This window comes from Cuculus canorus, chromosome 3 (genome assembly GCF_017976375.1).
Source record: "Cuculus canorus isolate bCucCan1 chromosome 3, bCucCan1.pri, whole genome shotgun sequence".
Taxonomy (NCBI): Eukaryota; Metazoa; Chordata; class Aves; order Cuculiformes; family Cuculidae; genus Cuculus; species Cuculus canorus.
The window spans coordinates 80,215,141-80,236,237 of record NC_071403.1 but is presented as its reverse complement, the minus strand read 5'-3'; the positions used below and the strand labels follow the sequence as shown (position 1 = coordinate 80,236,237).

General features: G+C 40.6%; 1 long non-coding RNA gene across 1 annotated transcript in view; it reads right to left on the bottom strand.

The window, feature by feature from the left end:
• Positions 1 to 19,759, bottom strand: part of LOC128851763 (uncharacterized) — a 171,927-nt gene extending 152,168 nt beyond the window's left edge. Inside the window, exon 1 of the long non-coding RNA XR_008449195.1 lies at positions 19,557 to 19,759. This is a non-coding gene — a long non-coding RNA (uncharacterized LOC128851763). The remainder of the gene's footprint in view (positions 1 to 19,556) is intronic.
• Between the last annotated feature and the right edge of the window lie 1,338 nt (positions 19,760 to 21,097).

Here is a 21,097-nt window from a genome sequence, read left to right as displayed (position 1 = left end):
TATTATTCATCTTTTTCCACATATTGACATTTGAGATGTAACTAGGGACTTTGCACAGAGTACGTCTGGCAGAAGTAGTGTGTACTGATTAATGTCCTTTCTGTGCTGATATGAAACACATGGGTTATATTAGCAAAGCGATGTATGAAATTATACATTGGAAATTACTTACCTATTCCACAAACATGACTTACCGAAGTCAGGAATGTTCTAGTGATTAACTCTTACGAACGTATGTGAATTAAACCACCTCTTTTAGGAGAAAAGGTAGTATTAGCAACTACTGAAAGGCTGTAATGGGTCAGCCCTAAAATCTTCTGAAGCAAATGGCTTTGACAGTACAGTAGCAAAAGTGTATATTCAGACAACTAGTAAATTAAAACAAAGGGGTATTATGATTCCTATTCAGTTTGACAATATGAAGTGATTTCTTCTTCATGTGTAGGCCATGACTGAAAAAAGAATCCTTATAGAAGTCCTTAGGCATGTGCTTAACTCCTATTAGTAGGTTCAATGGGATGTTGATTTTAAAGTTAAGCATGTCTTAAATATTTTCCTGATTCTGGCCAAAGTTTTATTTTCTTTATTAATACAATATTAACTCTAAAATGCTGTGGACACATAAATATTAGCCAAAATTATTAACTTTTTCTGGATCTCTTGGCCTTTTAAAAAATTTGGTCTAGCTAGAAGACTTGCCTTATCATTAAACCAACATATTAAATTTCTCTGACAGTAAAATCTATCTATAGACATACAGTAACAACAAATTAACCTCAATCTGACATGAATGAAAACAGCTTCTAAGTGGTTATAGTTCCTAAAACAGAATCTATATGCAATAAATATAATTATTTCACTGAAATTGTTAGCACATGTTTTTCTCTTGCAACAGACATGTTCGCCGTACCATCTTTGTTGTATTGATATGTTCTTTAGTAGCCCATTCTGTGCCTTCATCCTTGATTTAAATTTATCATGACATATTTTTAAACAATAGCAGGAAACCTCACTTATGACTTTAATTATAAAATGGTGTTATAAAATTATATCCACATTTTACTTTTGGCAGTTGGCAATCCTCATTTAACATAAATAACCCTTCTTGGCCTCAGCAGTTCTCTTTGGTTGATTTCAATGCTTACTGTATGTAATTGATATAAAAACACAAGGTTTAGGAAGCAGTTATTGGAACTTGTTAAAAGAAGTAGTCAAGTTCATAAACGCAGTCATTTTGCTAGGTTACATGCCAAGAGTATTAATAATGTACTTTTGGGAATAAGGGAGAAATTCTGGCTTTTTAAAGAAAGACTGATGTAACTTCAGTATTCCACTCCTATGTTAATTGTTTGGCTCACAAACCCATGGCTTTGTTTCTCTTCCACCCACAGCTGCTTCCAATAATCTTTTTAAAACTGACACATACAAACACACACATCCACATTATATGCAGACATATATTTTAAACCACGTATATGCACTAATACCAACATAATTGTTGTTCTATATTAAAGAACAAGAGCAAATAAGTTAACCTTGCCGTGTAAATAAAAGGAAAAGACAATCACATCAGAAGAGGTTGTCCTCAGAAGACTTAAGTTTAGCAATACTAGAGATGAAGCTACTTCACGTCATTTCCCGGAGAGAATTCCCAAGCACTTCACACAAAGGGGCTGATTTTCAACTGAAGACCCCAAAATTCACACAAAGTCCTCTTTGTCTGTCTTACTTTCATATGCTGGCAGCACCGGTACATAACACGCAAGAATTACTGGTCTGCACAATTGAGTAACTCCAAAACTGAATACTCTGACACATAATGGTCACACAAGTGTATGAAAAGTCATCTGTGCGTAATTCAGACATAGACCATCATTTGAAAAAATGAAGTTTAACATTAAAACACAACACCTTCTTAACTTGTGTTTGACTACCACATAGCCTTACTCATAGGATTAAACATAAGTGTATACTTCTGAGACTTTAATGAACTGGAGACAAAACCCAGTCCAGTTCTCAACAGCACTGAGCCTCAACCTTCACTGAGCTGACAGGAGCTACTTATCATCCTTCACTTTTGAAAACAAATCACCGAGGTTAGGCCCCACTTAAAGTTTTTCCATCTGCCATTCTAAGGCTCCAGCTTCAAAAATTCTGACCTACTAAAACTAATATATAAGAAAGAATTGAAAAACACCACAAATGTTATTTTTATGCTTCTATTTAAAGGGTTTATCTCATAGCTCAAATAAAAATCAGCTTAAGACACAGAAAGGGGACTTCGTGCCCGTTGTGCCAGGACCTACCACTTCAGATCATGAGAGGGATGTGCCCTAACAAGCCAAGTCATACAAGAGGACATAGCCATAGCACAGGACTGCATTTGTGCACAGCCAGGCATCTATGATGCCAGGGATTGTCCCTAACAAATGCCAGATGTGGACGGCTAGAAGCAGAGGCCACTGGGGAATTCAGAAGAAAGCTGAGATGCTTAAAACGTATGCGTTGTCAGTAATAGGATGGGAAAGCAGAACAGAGGGGGCCAGATGTGTGTATCTCGCACAAATAAAGAGACTAGAGAGACCTGCAAGACAAAGCTAAATAAAATTACTAAGCAAATGAATGTTTAATTCATGGGCCACTCATTACTTTGGGGTAAAGGCTCAGCTTTAGGAACAGAGAAGGGACAAATCTTTTTCCTGCCTCCTCTGACACACCCACCTCAGCTGTTCTTATATATTGCAATATTAATGTAGTTAACATTTGCTTAGTCAAGGCCAAAAGTACTTACCAGTCACATATAAACAGCCTCTTAAGCCATACCAGGTACTAAAGTGCTTCCTATACCTTTCCAGTGAATAGGGAAAGCACATCAATACCATCAATCCTTACAAGAAATCTCTCATCTGTGACTTGCCACTTACAACCAATGCTGGAAGCAGAAGCCAGCCTGTGCCTTTGGCCACTCGTTGAACCACTCAGCCAGGAAAGCCGAAGGACACCAGGATTTAAGAAAACTTGTATCCTCCATTCTTAACCATGCAAGCATGGACATGACGCTGTCACAGCAGCATGATAAAGTTCACTAAGTAGATCAATCCCAGTAGTTTACCAAACTATAACTCCATCACAACCTCTCAAAACTCATCCCTAATCAGCTAAGACCTCCTGACCTTGACTGGGGCTCTGCCCAAGAAAGAGGTGCCAGATCAGCCCTGCTACTTGTAGAACACTAGAGGTCCCAAAGCCAGTGGCTCCCACCCTAAAAGCAGAATAACAGCAGCTGCTAACTCTTTGGTTGAAGTAGTCTAGACTGCCTACTTTCTTCCTTGGGTATCACCAGGTCTGTGCAAGTGTTAAAAGCAAACCTCAAAAAACAGTGCCAGGGAATACATCGCTTTTTCCCCAACTGCCAGGCCCTGAGGTTCGGCTGAGGAGGCCACGTATAGTAGCATGTCTTTCTCCCACAGATGTTACAGTGTTCCTGAATAAATAGGAAGTTGACTACCTGGCAGTGGAAGAAATTACTTCAGAGGACACTGCAACTCATGGGACTTCCACACTTCCTAATATAAACTTTGATTTTGCTATTTTTATTGAAAAGGGGGTGTTCAGCAAAGGGGGTAATGCTTCCTCCTCAAACTTCCTATTGCTATATGAGATATTAATACTTTCACCTTATAATTAGGTATGGTCATATTTTGTGGAACCTGAGGTTTTGCAAACCTCTTGAACTTTGCAGTGGGGAGGGAGTAGGAAGTTACAAAGCATGAAGCTCACCACATCTTTCCTTATAGGTCTGTGATTTTCTTTTCCCCTGTGAAAGGAGAAGTTTCTTCCTTTTTAGCCATCATATTTTTCTGCTTAAAGACCTATCTCCAACACTTGCTCTAGATATACTTTTGAAGTCAAGCCTTAAATTACCGTGCACTGCCAGTGTGCCTGATATCAGTGCTACCAGACCATACTGACAATCAGTCCCGATGTGTCTGCCTCCTTGCTTGGCAGGGGAAGATCAATCTCCACTGAGGAATTCACCCATCATGCTGCAGGTATCAACTACTAGTCAACTACTACTTCTTCTCTAAAAAGATAAAAAGGCAATCAATTGGCTTTGGCAGCACTCCGGAGGCATCTTGCCATGAAATCCCAAAACAGAACTAATCCATCAGAAGAGCAACTTTTGATTCTTTATATTCCACATTTAAAAGCAGATTCCGTGCAAATAATAAAAAAAGGGCATCCCAGCTGAGAAATTTGGACTTCCTGACTTAACCAACAACAGAAATCAAAACCCAAAGCCACATCCTCAGCTAATACAAATATGGTGCAACTGAAGTTGATACAGCAAGGCCTGTCAAACACATCCCAGTCCTGCTGTAATCCTTTTTAAGAGTGCCGAGGCAGAATTAACTTTCCGAAGGCACAAGAGAAAGAAACAGTATTGCTCTGTTTGCGTGCTTGCGATAGGAGGCCACAGTTTAGGGTTTGCAGTGGCATCAGGGCATTTTCATTCAAGTACTTATTAGAAACAAAGTAATGGAGGATGGTAGGCATTAGAAGTGCTGAAGGAGAAGCAGGACAAAGAGTATGTTTGTTGGCTTGCTACTAAAGAGTTGAATCCCCCTTGTTGACCTAATAGTCTCAGGAGTCCCAAAATATTTCAGTCGAAGTCAGCTTAAAGCCCTGCCTCCCATCTTAACTTCAAAATTTTACAGTCAATTCAAGGATTGTCCTACTATAGCGAACAACAGAAACGTTTTTTTAAGCATCAAGCATTTAGTCTGCACATTAATTTATTTAGAAAGTAATTTAACAGAATTTAGGTGAATTCTCAAAACCAAAAAGTACGGCTAGATCTCTATTTTCACTATCAAAGCCGGGGCGGAAGGTGGATTTTGGGGGTTGGCTTGTTTGCTTTTGGCAAACAAGATATTTACACCCTTCTAAATTATGGGGCCCACCACCTACAGAAGATGCTTAACTGGACATATGTTCTCCATTCAGGGTACAGCTAATCACACGTCAACAAGGACTGCTTGCCAGATTCATCAACACCTCAGAGCACCTGCCCTGCTGCGTACATGACTCAAGGCTGCTCCGTGTCTGCAGGGACTCCCATTTCTCTTGCTGGTCCAAGAAATACTCCTTTCCATATAGAGGCTGATTTTTTTTGTCTTAATTGTACCCCAGCTCTCACCTCCACACCTGTTGTCGGGTAATGGCTGAACAAAGACACTTTTTCTCCCCTGAACTCTCTGTGGCAGCATTAACCCACTTCTGCCATTGAGAGGCACTCTTGGCATAAGGCACACATAAATTCACTTTTCTCAAAGCAGTCAGTTTTAAAATCCCTCCTTAATTTCGACTTCAACCATGATGCCTACTTATCCTTCACATGCACATGAAAGCTTCACTAATAACAGACACACAATGCTTCCCTAGAAGTCTATTCCTCCCACTGATTTCTCACCCAATGCACAGTCTTCACAGTACTGGTGCCAATCAACGGCACTTCTATAAGCAGTGCTTTACTGGCTGAAAACTGGCACAACCAAAAGGAGAGAAGCTCACTGTCACTTTGCACAAGTGTTCTACTCACATTCCCCATTGTTGAAATAGATTAGTGACGTGACTGCATTCTGGTTTCAAATCAGCACAAGAAAGCATGAAAGAGAGAGAAATACTTTATGGAAAGATTACTATGAATTAGAAAAATGCAGGGGCATAGTTCTTTCCAGCCTGAAGGATGGACTCGTGCATCTGCCTTCAGAAGTTCCTGTGGCACATTTGGTATTTTCAGCTTATCACTGGGATGAAAATCTGGGTCTAGGGACTAGAAATGCTGGTACATCCAAGCAAGGTTTAAACTACCTAGCCTTGGCATCAACACTTGTACAGGACAAAGAGCCCAGTTACAGCACAAGATAGAGACCAACCTGGAAACTTAGGAAGTACTGAGGTTCTAGCCAAAACAGATCCATAATGCACAGCTTCAAAGCTATAAAAATCTGAGCTGCCTAGCTCAAAGGCAATCTATATATGGCCTTGACTCGTATCTCATCAATTGTAAGAAGAAGTGTTCTGAGATGCACTTACAACAAAGAAGGAAGAACAACAGACCCACACAAACAAGCAACACCATCTGTGTAACAGAACAACAATTTTAAATCTTAGGACATTTTTCCAAGAACTTACTTACAGACATCCCTTCTCAAGAAAAAAAAAAAGGGGGGGGGGTTGGGAGGGGAAAGGGAGAAGATGATAAATTGGTCTTGCTTGGACTCCAGTAGATAAATGCTCTTTGCTTATGCATTGAATAGCATGAAAAATGGACTTGAGATGTGTTTACAATGTCTTTAAGTAGGCTTCCCAATGGTATTGAAGATAATAGTACCATTCAAATGACAGCATCAAGGATTTTGATATTTTCCTGCCAGAACGAAAAGTACTCTGCTTCCAGACTCTGGGTGATAATTCAGTTACAACTGATTTTCTCAAGTCTCAGAAGTTCTCATTCTTCCACAAAAACAGGCTCTCCTCTAAGTGTAACAAATTGCCTAACTATCGAAACTTTATTAAACATCAGTCTAAACAGCCACAGAAAATGCCAAAATATACCCTCTTGAAGAAATTTATTGAACAACAATGTCCTCTGCTGGCAGGAACAAGACTCGTAACACCGATTTGCAGTACCTTCCCCGTGATTCTGGGGACATCAACATGAATATGTCATTAAATGGCCTGAAAAGGAAGCCAAGAATAGAACAAAATCAACACAATGATAAAGCATTATTTGGATAGTCTTGTGCGGTTTACCGCAGATGAGGACAGAGGGCAGGGATTATTCAATTCATAAACCTCTGATAACAGGAAATAGATTTGAACAGGATTCAAGATTAGCCTATATGACTTCATGCCCCAGTGAACAGGGCAGCAACATGGAAATGGAATCCAAATTCTCCTCTCAACATTACCACTCGTCCTCCACATGTCTTTGGGAAAATCAGGTCTCTTCCACCTAGTTAGATTTTGCAATCATCAGAAGAGTGAAGACATTATTTAGACTTCACCACAGAAAAGGAGCAGAGGCACTTCCAATTACACACACAGACACAGGAGTCTGGGATTTATTTACAGATGTTACACACATAGTAAAGACTAGATTTTCTGAGTATTCACATTCCAAAAGAGGCATAGGGCCCTTACCTGACCCATGCTCCCAGGAACTCCAGTAACAACTTAACTCCTGTTAATCCTCTTTAAACACAGAGGAGTTGATAGCCGCTTTGTTCAGTTCCTTTATGCCCCTAAGTTCTGATTCTAAAGAGACTATTTTTTGGTAACACTTCCTTAAACACCTGCTCCAATTCTTGAAATAAAAACCAGTGTAGCTGAAACTCCAGTTTAGGTCCACCACACCAGACTGCTTCTGGAAATAGGGAAAAAAAAGGGAAATCTTCCATTTTCATGCTTGGTAGGCAGCTGTCTGGTGTTCCTCAAACTCCTTCTGTGCCTCAAAGAGGCAGTCACACAATCTTACATGGAAAAAAGCTCATGAATCTCAATTATCATAATAAACAAGCACTGTTACAGTTCTAGTTAGTTCTAGAGTCCTAAAAGCACATAATGACATGCTTTTCCTATCCACAGAGCTTGACAATTCTGTTGAGATTCAGGAAGGTAAACAAGAATTATCCAACATATTTAGAAACAACAAACAAACTTTTCAGCTCAGAATCACTTTCTCAGGTCCCTTGAGGTTCTGAATGTTCTTTACAGCTATACAGGCTGGTCTAAGAAAAGCTTTTACTTCTACCAATAGACTTTATTTCTTTGATATCTTTAGAGCACTGCAGCTACACCACCTCTACAACAAGGGCTTTTCTGGCTTTCTTCAGCAGCCAATAGAAGAAGTCAGTGGCAGAAAACCTCCAATACCTGCAAAACTACTACACTGTTGCTTAAGAAGGCAAAAGCTGGGCTCAGAATAAGAGGATTGTGAAACAACGCAAAGGCCCAGAATTGGCAGGTTTTAGGAGTCACAATGATGGTATTTTGGTGAGGAACAATGAAAACCACACTGTAGCATTGCATGAGACAAGGTGATCAAAATAAAGCGAGCAAAATAATTTCTATTACTATTTCTAATGATCCTTTCGCTTAGTCACCAATTCTATTTATATGTTTTAAGTGACCATAAATATTTTCATCTGTGTTCAGGACACAGAGTTTCCCAGTTTCTATATAAAGAAGTCATTTTGGACAGATCAAAACAATAAAGGCACAGGACTCCTGGATGACAGATGCCAGGATGTTAGTAACCATAAATGGTTTTCAAATATGGCCCCATCACCATCCCCCACAGTAGCCCTTTCAAGTGGGAATTACAAATTACTTACTTGGAGAGGAAATTTCAAACAGGCCACTTATCAAAAAGTGCCAAATAAACCTGTCATTGGGATAGAAGTTACAAACCATTCCTAAACTCTGCAGACATTTCCTGAGCCTGTGAACTCTGATCTTGACTTCTAATAAACATGACATCAGTTCCCCAGTACTGCAGACACAAGACACATGACCCACCACTATGTTATCACTTCCTCTGCAGTTTCTTCTAGGATCTGTTCTAAAGCACAACATCAATTGAAGACTTTCCGCTTATTTCAAAATTGATTTTGGATCAGGTCCTTAAAGGGAGGTCAGAACAAGCACAGCATGGTATCAGTTTGTGAGCTACAAATATTATTGTAAGTATCCACTTAAAAGCAATACTGAATCTGAGACCTTTGAGCAGTTTTCCAGGTATTGAATTAGTGAGTGGGTTGAGACAAGACTTCTGTTGCTGTCAAAGACTTATTAACTGCTCACCCCTCATCCTGGTAATGTAACCGAGTCTTCACAAACTCTGAATAAATGTGTATATACTGAATGGCTACCGAATAACATCTCGAAACATGTTAAGAATTATTACAATACGCTAGAGGATTTCAAACACTGATATGACAGTCACCTTAATTTCCAGACAAATTCTAGGAAAGGATTAAGAAAGCTCTACAGTTTACGTTTTCCATGTAGGTACTTCCTTTGCAGCTATGCTTTTGGGTTTGAGACTAAAGTTGGAAAAGTAGATTTAAAAGAAAATTTCCCATTTATGCCTGTGCTGGAAATCCGACCGAGAACCCTACCTGATATGTCAGACAAAATGGGCCATCAAATCTATATACTAAGATGTCAATAAGCACAGACCTAAAGTAACTTAAAAACATATTATCAAAACAAGATATTTGGAAGGACTATGGAATAGTTATCTAGAAACTGAGCTTCTAGTTCTGCCTAAATGATAGACATTTCCTTCACATCTGGATATTCCTAGGACAATTCCAGATCGAACACGGGTCAGAGCTGGCAGGTTACACCATGCAATGAGTGAGAAATTTTATTTAAAAGATTCACAATTAACACATGAATCTTGCTGGAAAGATCAGCTCCAAAAGCCACCATGAATCCTCTCGGACAGTAAATTACAACAGGTACAGATCTAGAAAGCTGTCTGGAATCCTGGGAGCATGATTGCCCATTTCTCATTTCTGTGTTTTTTCTTTCCATTCTCATCAGTTCAGAGCCTGCAATGTCTAAAACTAGGGAAACCTCATTGGTCTGTGTAGGTCAAAAAGGAGAGCTAGCTGCCCCATTGTGTAAACTGACTGTGAACACCTCTAGTCCAGTTTAAAGCAGCTGTGTGTAAACAGGATTCCAGCAGAAAGCTGCAGAGATACCCTCAAGTCATGGCAGCCTTAATGCAAACATTCTGCCCTTCTCATGGCCTGATATCACCTGCCATCCCCATGGCACAAAGAGAAGGAAGTCACTCTGCGTAACAGATGCACCAGGAGACAAATGCGCCTACTGCTGTCACAAAATTGAGCAAGTCCTCAGGAACCTGAAAAGCTCAAAGCCCCTCCATGCCCCGCTGCAGGGAAGGGGAAACTCCTCCTTGCTCTGAAATGGGCAACAAATATTTGAGTTTTGAGTTGGTAGGTTTCATTCCAAGGACTTTTCTTAGAAAGGGAAAAGAAATTCATAGACAGCACAGGATCCCTGGCCTGTGTACACTGATGATCAAAAGGAATTATCTAGTTTATGTTATCTGATTATTTAGCCTTCTAGTTTCAAAGGTGTAGGAATACATGAATCTAACCAGTACTGAAAAGGACTGGCTATTCTACACCAATGTCATGAATCTGCAGAATTTTAGCAGGAGCACAAAGAGCAAATGGTGAAACCAGACTGCCAGGGAGGGGACTACACCGGGAGGGGAGCTTACTGGAGTCAGGGGTTAGTCAGAATAGCCAGGCAAAGCCATGCTCTTACTGAAGGAGCCAAGTGATCTTTAATGACCAGGAAAAATTCAGTGCTTTGGATTTAATGACTCATGGAGCAACGCAGTACCTCCTACCAGTGTGCTGTGGCATTCATACCCAGAAGGAAGTGTGTCACCTACTGAGTCATGCAGCTGTGAAGGATTGGCTGACGCCAATCTAAATACAAACTATGCCCAGCCCTGTTCAGTCCTGACATTACCGTAGCCCAAGGTTAAGCTCATCTCCCAAGAGCTTTCTAAAATAAAAACCTTTCTGGTTATAAACAAACTATGACTTCTAAACCCAGGCTACCGGGACCATGCTTGAAAGCCCAGGAATTTCCCTGCACACACATCTAGCCTTCTAACATCAAAGAGCCTGGAATACAACCTGCCAAAGGGACTGGAAGCAAAACTGATTGGCCACTTAGGAGCCAACTTTAATATAGGAGTGGGATTTATATTTTTACGCTACTGACCTACATTTGCAAATCTCTGGAGGTAATTTTGTCCAGCCTATAAAAAAAGAAGAGCTATAAAGGCAGCTATATTAAGTTGTTATGCAATAGAAAGCACAGCTGCACTGAACAAAAACAGCCTACAAAAAGAGAAGCAAACAAAAGCCATGAAGTTCCGTGTGGAAAAAACTAATGTTTCAGCTAACAAAAGAAGAGACTTTTAATTAACATGTTCTCATTGAGTGCAGAGATAATTGAATTACAGAAACAAGCACATTAGCATAATCAGTTTAGAAGGGTCCACATTCAGAGACAAAGGATTTTTCAAGATCCATTTATTAAAAAAAAAGAAGCTCCATTTAAACTGCTTTCGCTCTTCCTTTGTTAAATGCGTTTACGTGCTTTCTTTTGGAGGAAAAGAGATCCTAACTCCAATTCAGTTGAATTAAATCCTTGAAAGCCTACCACAACTTCTGACTCATTCCTTCAGTTATTTTGTATTTTTAAGATTATTCTTTTCTTCTATTCATGCAATTACTCAGGAATCTCACATTTCAATTAATCAAGATACATCTCGCTTCTTTTCAGCTGCACTGTAAAGACTTACAATAAGACTTGCATGCATCACAAGGGCTCAAATTCATGACTGAAAATAAGTGACAAATAAAATAATGAAACTGGGCAGTGTTATTTTGACAAATCCAATATTGAGGTATGGTTTAATATTTGGGAAGGTGCAGCTTATGACTCGAGACCATCAAGGCTTGTTTAATTGCTTCAGAAGGGAGCATATTTGTTAAGCTGAACATATCTATATGAAATCATGAGGAATCTGCACTGCTTGAACTGCAGTATTCTTTAGCCAAAACAATAGCCCACCTTTAGCCATAGTAAAATTTACTCATGTTTTGATCCATGAAGGTCCAGCAAAGAGTTCATACAAAGCCAGACCACAAAGTAACACTTTCAACAGGACTATTCATACTCATAAGTTAAGCATCTTTTGAAGTGCTTTGCAAAACTGATCCAGAATACATAATCTTACCCTTACGAAAAAGGGTTCACGTTAAGAGGAACTCAGGCTAGGAAAAGAGAATCCACTGATGGTGTGCTCTTTGAGGTGTACCCAAACCCGTTACAGATGCTCATGAGCACTGCTCCTCCAGGAGCATCCACAAATCCCCTGTGTACACTTGCCTGGTAGTGATGATAAGATGCGACAGGAAGGAGGCATTTTCCATCTGAAAGAAATTGACTCAAACAGCATTTGCAAGCCTGTAATAACTCAAATAGAGATTGGTACAACAGCCAACTCCTTATGCCCTTAATAAATTCCAAATGAAAACATGAATGATGTAGACCAAACACCACCACATCCTCAAGTTCTCCCAGCATCTGTACAGTAGAGCTGCACTGGTTCTAATCCTGGATACTCTCACCCCAAAGTCTTCTCCTAGCAATTTAAAGCCTCTTCTGGGGATATCATTTCTATGAGTAGCAGGTTTTACACTTTGGTTTTTAAGAGGTACTTTTTAAACAGATAATGTTCCAGACAGACTATAGTCAGGTAGGTTAAAAATATATATTTATATACATGTGAAAATTAGAACTGCAGAAGAAGCTGCGTGGTTTCCACTATTGGCTTCTAAATAAAAAAAAAACAAAAAACACACACAACCCTATACATATAAAAATATTATCATTATCATAACCTATTTTTTTAATTAAATAACATTTCAATGGAAGATATTCTCTTCCAAATGTCATCTTCATACTTAAAAAAAAAGTACTAGTGGCTCACACTATTTCATGAACATGCAACAGTCAGTGTTTATCAAATCATGAATGTGATGCCAAGCACACCCATCATGACAGAATCCTTTAGTGTTTGCTGGACCCAAAGCAACAGTAACTTGGAAAGAAAAGTACATTGCAGTCCTTCTTGTGGGGACAGATACATTGTCATGTATCTCACTTTTATATAAGCCAAAGGCAAGCGGGAAACCTAGCCAGGAAAAGCAAGCTTCCCAGAGCCCTAAAGGGGAAGGGCATCATCTGTCCTAAGAATTAATAAAGAGGAGACTGGGGGAAATCTCATAGCAGTTTACTGCTTCCTCACAAGGGAAGTGGGAGGAGCAGGCGCTGATCTTTTCTCTCTGGTTATCAACGATAGGTCCCGAGGGAATGGCAGGAAGATGTGCCAGCGATGGTTTAGGTGGGACATTAGGAAAAGATTCTTCACTCAGAGGGTGGTGGAGCTGTGGAACAAGCTTCCCAGGGAAGCAGTTGTGGCATCGAGCATAATATTCAAGAAGCATTTGGACAACGTACTCAAGACAATGTAAATTCTGGGGTTGTCCTATGCAGGGACAGATATGTAGGTAAAGTGATTTTACCCATATCCATCCTACACACTCCCAGCACCAGGCAGTGTGGCACATGCTATGATCGACTAACACCACAAAGAAGGCCATCAGATGTCCCCTTCCTATGCTCCAGCTATACTCAGTTGTATCCCTCTTGCGAGCACCCTGTTAATAAGGCTGCAGCGGCATCTACTGGTCACAGCCCAGTGAGGCAGACAGTACTTCAAAAGCTTCAATAGCTTCTCCCATGACAAAACAGCTTTTCAGGCTTCTTGCACAATTTTTTTTTTTTTTCTCCATTACTGTTCCTCATTGTTGTCATTTATTATTGTTGCTGTTAAGTTGCTTTGGAGATGTTAGAGCAGGGGGATATTCCATCAATGAAGAGCAAAGTAAAAAACTTGGGATGTAAATAACCATTCCAGACAACCCGCAATTACTCTGTATCCTACCAGTAGTACGACAAAGGTCAGCGCTGTTTTATGACTGGATTAGCTGGGCTTCTGAGCAGGCCTACAAAGCCAATCATTTCCAGAGACTGAGCTAAGACATCTGGATCTCCTTTAGAATTCCTGTTTACTACATCGTGCAGTATTCATATTTCTTCAGGTACGCAGAAGGATCGGCATGGGTAAGACGCAGAATGTGATTCAGTTACAGGTAGAGAGAAAAAAAGCTGAGCCCTGGCTGGCATGAACAACTAAATTAATCTTGTGTACATGTGTGTGTCCGTGCAGGAGAGTAGTTTACCATTAGGGAGTTTCTCTCTTATCAGTGCTCAACTTTAACTGTAAAGAAAACTAAAACAAGGTCCAAGTTTGAAGACTGCAGTTAAGCATCGCAGTATAGCTCTTGGTTTGTGGAAATTCAAGTATCCATCACTTGTGATCTTACAAAGAAATCAACGTTTTGTTCTGTCACGAGGAAGAAAATAACAACCGGTCCAACCCCACGTGCAAGCACAGGCAAGAAGGTCAACATTGGGTCAGGGCCAGAAAACAGAAGAGATGCAAGTAACCCCACTACTATGGCAACTGCAGTTTTAGTCATCTTCAAAGATGACTCCTTTTTAAAGAAAAATTCAAAGCAGTACTTCAAGGCTTGAAAATTTTACCAGTTTTTACAGAGACATTCTCTTATGAGATTTATTTTTTCTTCAGTTAGTTTTTAAATAAGCAATACAATATTTGCTATTCAGTTTGGAACACATTTGAATCATCTTTCCAAATTTTCTTCGCTGTTCTCACAGTCTAGACTTGCTCTCAGAGGTAAAGCTCTGAGAAACATTAATTAACATGGATGTAACAATAAAATCATAAGAGTTGGTAATCCAGCCAGAGACTTGGATGGCGAGATGCACACGCTACATTTAGGTATGTAAACCTGCAGCATGATTTTTCAGAGTGTTAACTATGCTACAGCTTTCACTGGTCAGTCACTGGTCAGAAACCTTGCAGGGAGCTCTAGGTGCCGTTCATCTCTTTCAAAAACACTGACACCGATTCAGGTGCTGGAATAGGGACAAGAAAGTCTTGTTTGAAGCTTCCAATTTTAAAAGGCTGGGTGTAGCATTTAAAAAACACCTAAAAATCTAAAAAACAGAGATGCATGTTTGGATGGGAGAACCAAGTTTAGCAACACAACGTTTTGCATTGCTTTCATCAGAAACTGTTCGTTCAGGATAGTTGCACAACCCACTTTTGCAAAAGCATCATTTAGAAAGTCTGCTAATTGCTTACTTCACACACAGATGCAGATTCTATACCAGGTGGCACAGACCAAGGAAGATCTCTTCACTCGAGCCCTTCTAATGTAGGCCCACAAGCCTAATCCAGCCCACACGGCACAGTTACGTGACCCCCGCAGGGGCAGAGTTGTTGCAACTCTGCTCTCCCTACAGCTGTGACCCAGAGGTCAAGAGATGGGCAGAAGCAGTTCTCAGGGCAGAAGATCCTTGGAAGTCATCATAGGTACCAGCACCACAAGTCCTCTGTGAGCCCCAGGACTGTATGCCCAAGCCTTGTCCTGAGGGAGAAGCACTTGGCTCCTACCATTCTGACCCAGAGCTGGGGTCTCTGGGAAACCTCCCAAAGCAAAGCCTGGGAACATGAGGTGCGGATAAAGTCACATTGTCTGTTCAGCCTGGAGAAGGGGAGACTGAAGGGCGACCTCATCTTGGTCTACTGCTTCCTCACAAGGGGAGGAGTAGAGCTCTTCTCTCTGGTGACCAATGACAGGACTCAAGGGAAAGGCAGGAAAATGTGCCAGGGGAGGCCTAGTTTGGATATTAGGAAAAGATTATTCTCTCAGAGGGTAGCGGAGCACTGGAACAGGCTCCTCAGGGAAGCGATCACGGCACCAAGCCTGACAACATTCAAGAAGCATTTGGACATCACCTTCAGACACATGGTGTGAATTTGGGTTTACCCTATACAGGGACAGGAGTTGGATTCAATGATCCTTGTGGGTCCCTTCCAACTCTGGACATTCCGCAATTCTATAACTCTGCCTCTACCACCTGCGGCTCAGAAACATCCAATTTACAACTGAACCTCTTGGCAATCTCCAGTCATTCTTCTTTTTGTGCAAACAGAATAAGAACACTTTTACCCTGAGAGGTCCCCTGACTGCAGCTCCAGTCTCCTTAAAGTGAAAAAAAACCTGTCTTTAGTCAATCTGCATAGACATATAATATTCAGTTCCATCTAGAAGTAAGTACAGCTGTAATATTTAAAGTGTTTTAAAGGGATGAAGAATGACTTAGGATTCATTAATATGAACAATCTTAAATTGAAAAGGTCAAAAAGAGGTGAGTCTTTATCTTAAAAGCTACCATCCAAATAGCCCAAATCCAGCTTCAGATAATATCTCAGAATATCACTCCAACTGAGAAATAGTATCCTAAGGAAAACAGTTATAATAAAAGTATGTAATCAAACAATTATTTTGAACCCAGTCTCGCACATTCCAGTTTTGGAAGGAATAGTACCAAACACTACATTTGCCTTTGGGACACTTTCTTCATGTGTTCCTACAGCTAAGAGTACAACTGCAAGGCAACTCCATCAAATATGGTACAATACCTTAATAATAGACACTCACCCTGAAACATCAGGATACATTTTTAAAACATAAAGGAATGCTATTATCAAAATGTAGAACCAAGACTCAGTTATTTGCTTGGTGAGCACCAGACTCCAGACCAACACCTGTAAACCAAACCCACACACAACTCTGTAGGACACAGACACTTTTTATTACAAATACGTCATCCTATCACCTAAAGGCTGTTGCAAACAAAAGATGTTCAAGCATTAGTTTTACATACAAGAATTTTTATGTGCATGGCCTTCAAGCTAAAGTTCCACACTTGACATCAGGATTTTAGCCTTAGTCCCATCCTCCAAAAGGCATGTAACTTTGCACAGACCTGTAGCCACTTTGGTCCTCCTATTTCCTACTTGCAGAATGAGAACTGCTACTTCTTTTCTCAAACGTACAACAAAGTTGTCCCGAACATGTTAAAATCTTACTTGAGATCTACAAGAAATACAACAAGAGTGCAGATTAAATCCACCGCCCAGCATTTTATATAATGCTATATCTTGCAGCCTATAAATTTTATGTACACAGTCAGGCATAACAACTTTTCACTTGTAACTTTTACAATCCCACAGCAGGTGTTTGGGCTCTAAGGGTGAAGAAGAAAAAGGTATTTCTTTTAATTAACCATGCAAATAGTTGTTTAAAGGCAGAGTTTTCAAAGCTGGCCAACATTCACTTAGTACCACCTCCTTGTAGCCCTGACTTGACAGGAGCACAGAGAAGTTAACGCCAAGAATTTGAGTGTCTTACACAACCTAGCACATTCGACAACCAAGCCTTTAGTTATTTTTTTTTTAAAAAAAAGCCTGAAAGACCATCCAGACCACCATTTTTTGCTTTGTGTTGGAATCACTGGACTGAAGGACGGTAAAAGTCTGAATGGCGAGTTCATCCTTGGTCATGAAAAAGCAGTTCTGCTTGCAAATAAAGCTTTGCAGAGCTTCACTGCTTCAGCTGAAAGCACTATGACAGAGCTCTGAGTCATTAAATCAGCTGTCTGGGGAAAACACACATTGTTATGGTCCATTTCAGGCACTATTGTCCTTGGTCTCTTCTGTGTAACAAGACCCCTCCCACCCATCCTTCTCTGTTCTTCATATCGAAGGGGTTTCTGATAACACTCTTAAACGACTCAGACATTGCACTAGACATGTCAGAGTTTCATCACGAGTGGTTTTTCAGGCATGAGACAGCCAGAGACAGAGGGTCGACTTTCAAAATCCTTCAGAAGCACCTATGCCCAGAGGGCAGATACACTCTTTGCCAGCTTGACTCATTACAGATCTCTGTTGTCTGCTCTGAAGTGAGGGGAACCCAGTCATATCAACCTCAGACCCCAGTTCAGATCTGTGACAGAAGCTTGAATGGTCCTAAACCAAGAGTAGGATCAGGGGATTTATTTATTGTTGCTTTTAATCTGAGTTCCAAGCTGAATTCTTCCAGTTTCAGATATTTAGACTGGCAGTATAACCCAGGGATACCACAAGAGAAAGTATTACTCCCTCTCATCTTGGCCATTTATTACAGAGTAGATTTAAAACCTGGAGACAGATCCACTGTGGTAGAGATCAGCTTTTCTCAACAACTGTGTTAGTATTGGCTGGCACTCCTTCCAGGATATGCATTGATTTTTTTTCTTTCAGTGATGGTGGGGGGGGATACCAGAGACATTCACATGACTTCTTCACCTCCAGCAAATGAAAAATACTTTTCTTAGCACAACAAAAATCATCTGCCTGTTTAGTGTTTCTCCAAGGCAAACTTCAGAAATCACACCACAAAATAACAAATTCTCCTCAGGGAGAGAAGGCACCACTCTTACATCTTCACACTTTGGTTTTGATGCCATTATGTGAAGAACAAGTCCCCAGTGACTAGCTACAAGACACAGGATGTGACACTGACATTCTCTTATCAGCTTTATCAGAGTTTTCACCTGAAATCTGAGCCAAGATAGTCACTACAGCAAAGATAGCTTCTTACACCTTAAAGGCTTTAATAAATTCAAAGGTGCTAGATATTTACAAGGGCATCTGTAAGTATGCCCTTTGCTACTGTCTTTATGTAACACATTAAAGATGTTTGGGCTCACTGCAGGGAGTTTGGTCTAGATGACCTGTACGGGTCCCTTCCAACCCAATCCATTCTATGATAACGCTCACCCTTCAAGGCAACACACAGAGCTCACGTACTGCTCTCCAGACTCAAGGCACAGTCATTGTTAGTTACTTGGAAAAGCCGAAGTGAGTAAGTGTCTAAAGAGACTTTGGGGAAGTACAGAATTTGCAACGAGTTGATACAGTGCCCCACCCCCCCTGCAGTTCTGTTCTGGATCCACTTTTGACTCAGTCTGACACAACCCCAATAGGGAAGTCCGCTTACAGAGAAGGAGGAAGTATTACATCCACTACATGGAGGGTGTGCAGAGAATCTGTATTAAGGCAGGTTGGATAGGAATGGGAATTTGGAAAACAAATGCACCTGTGAACTGAAGTGACCCAAACAGTATTTGAAGTTTGATACTGAGCAAATTTTTCTCCTGTAGTTAAGGTAGATCATGGTTAATCTACAGAGGCCTCCCAAGAAGAGAAGAGAATTACTCTACACCTTGTGTTTGTTAACATGAGCATAAACACAAGAAACAATAAAAGTAGTCTTGCATGCCCATTTAGTGATAGTTTAAAACACTAGCCTAAAAAAAAAAGCATTCAGAGGAGTTATAAAAAGGGAGAAGAAATACATATTTTACAAAAATTGGAATATTTGTGATTCTTTGTCATGTTACATTCCCATGCTCTCAAAATATAAAGTTGCCTATCAAGAGACTCTTAACTCTAGGCATTTAGTAGACCCTATAGGAAAAGGTATCAAACTCTAAACAGATCACATTGAGTCTTAGCTGACTAACTCCAGGCATGAAGCCATGTGTTGCCAATATCCAGGAAGCCTCATTCTTGACTAGAGGAGGAGTTTAGCATACAAACCAATTAAAAAGTTGCAAATGGAAATTTCCTGTTTCATTTCAACTACTGTTTTCCCCTCTTGCAATCTCAAAGAATGAGAGAATTATAGTCCTCCAAATCTGATTTCACCAACCTCACATGAAATGAGTGTGCTGCCTCCAAAACATACTTTGCAACTCTTCAGAAGTAAACCATCATTGCCTTTAATGCTGCGGATATAGTTTAATAGTAACTGAAAACTCACCCATTTCCTGACACCCACTCCTTCTAACAGTTTGTGCTAGATTCAAAGAGAACTTACCCAAACTTCTCCATCTTCTTGCCTTTTTTTGCAGGTATTTTCCGCTTCATCCAGCTCCTCCAGTGTACAGTGATCTCAAAGGGATCTGGCAGATGGGCATCAGAGTTATCTCCAGCAGTCCCAGAGCAGTTCAGAAGGAATATGTGCCATAGCACATAGCAGAGCAAGGCTAGCCTCAAACTCTACAGTCTCCTCTCAGGCTAGTCATTCACAAGCAACCTGGGAGAAAAAAAAAATACTGCTTACACTTTGAAGAGGTTAAAACTTAGACCAACCCAGAGATGAGAGTCAACCTTTATTAATAGTTCTGGCCAAACAGTAGATACAAGCAAAGGGAGCTATCTCCAGATCACCTATTTCTCCCAATTTAATCAAGGGCCTGCAGTTTTGGTTTGTTTCTTTAAATAATGAAATACAAGGAGTTGTTTCTGAGCTGAGCAGTGGCAAATTTGGCTGTTTACAAGCACCCCTGGACCTGTACAACACGTCTTTGCCTAGGCTGAACGTAGCACCAGGAAAAGCTTCTTAGTTCTGTGTCCTAGGTAAGGCAAAAACAAGCTCACATGGCCAGGAAGAACACATCAAAATATTCTGGCCCAAAAATAAGCTTCTAAGGTTTTCTAATTGCTTTTCTAACTGTTCAAAGTAACTCAGACCTGAAAGCCATTGTGTTAAGGAACTGCCAAGAAACAGCAAATGAAGAACTAGTCCATACAGAAGGATAAGCCTGGATTGGAGGGCGACCCTTTCAGTACCCCCACCAACCAGGGCACCATTCAAGCAAAGACTGAGCACCTGGCCTGAACTTTAATGGAGTGCCTGGTATTGGTCCCCGGTGGGGTAATTAAAGGCCTATCTGTGCCCTCAGGTGACTGAGGGCCCTGAAAGGTATGAGCTCTCAAGTTCCTGCCTAAAAGGATGTCTGATACTTGCACAACCTTGGTGCATGCACAGACAATCTCAAGAGATGAGTATGGCCAGAGCAGCTCCGTGATCGAGTCTGGGAGATTGAAAAGCAAATACTCTGTGGTTTTATTTGTGGTTCAACAACTTCACAACTGCTTTGCTATAATGAAAGTAACTTTGCTGCGTCAAAGATGTATCCTTTATACCTCTATAGCCTCTGGAGGCTCTTTCTTGAGGACATGAGTTTAACCTGAAAGAACTTTTTCCTTTATTTTCTTCATCAATCTTTCCTGTTGATCTTGGGGTGGGGGCAGGGGGGTGTGTGTCCTGCACTGTGTCATATATGGTCACTATGCTACCAACAAGCCCTCTTTGATACAGCATGCCTGAGCAGGCCTTGTGTGAGCATTTTACTGTCAGTCCTATCGGTTTCACATCCAACATCCAGCAACAGACAGGAAGGCTTTCACAACAGGAGGAGGAAAGCTTTTAGCCATGGTCACTACAGAGTGACTTATATCTACCTAGCTACATTTTCAAACACTAATCGGTCTTAAAGTATCATAGAATCTCCTGAGTTGGAAGGGACCCACAAGGATCATGGAGTCCAACTCACGTCCCTGCATAAGGACAAT